At 59.3% G+C, this 356-nt stretch overlaps 1 protein-coding gene across 1 annotated transcript in view; it reads left to right on the plus strand.

Moving 5' to 3' along the window:
• Positions 1 to 356, plus strand: part of ZNF592 (zinc finger protein 592) — a 27440-nt gene that overhangs the window by 24777 nt on the left and 2307 nt on the right. The window lies entirely within an intron of this gene.

Consider the following 356-nt stretch of genomic DNA (forward strand, 5'->3'; position numbering starts at 1 on the left):
CAAGGCGTCCCTGCCCGCCCCACCAGTCTGGGGTTCTGTGTGACTTGTGTGTGCTTCTGCCAGGTTTGTTGTTACTGGGGTTCTGCAGTCCTGCAGGGGTTTTAAGTGTGTTTCGATACACGTCGTGCTGTGGATTGACGCTGCGCTGGTGTTTGGGAATGCTGGGTGCAGAATCCGGTTCTGCTGGGGGCCTCCTCGGTGTCACCAAGTTCACAAGGTTCCCCTGCACACGGGCCTCGTGCCTGAGAGCCATTTTCCTCCCACAAGTTTTCCACCTTCATTATCTACCCGCAGCAGCGGGCCCGACCTCCGCGGGTCCCTGGGCCTGCTCCCACATGTGAACAAACCGTGCGCTC

Source organism: Buceros rhinoceros, unplaced genomic scaffold (assembly GCF_000710305.1).
Source record: "Buceros rhinoceros silvestris isolate BGI_N320 unplaced genomic scaffold, ASM71030v1 scaffold12532, whole genome shotgun sequence".
Lineage (NCBI taxonomy): Eukaryota > Metazoa > Chordata > Aves > Bucerotiformes > Bucerotidae > Buceros > Buceros rhinoceros.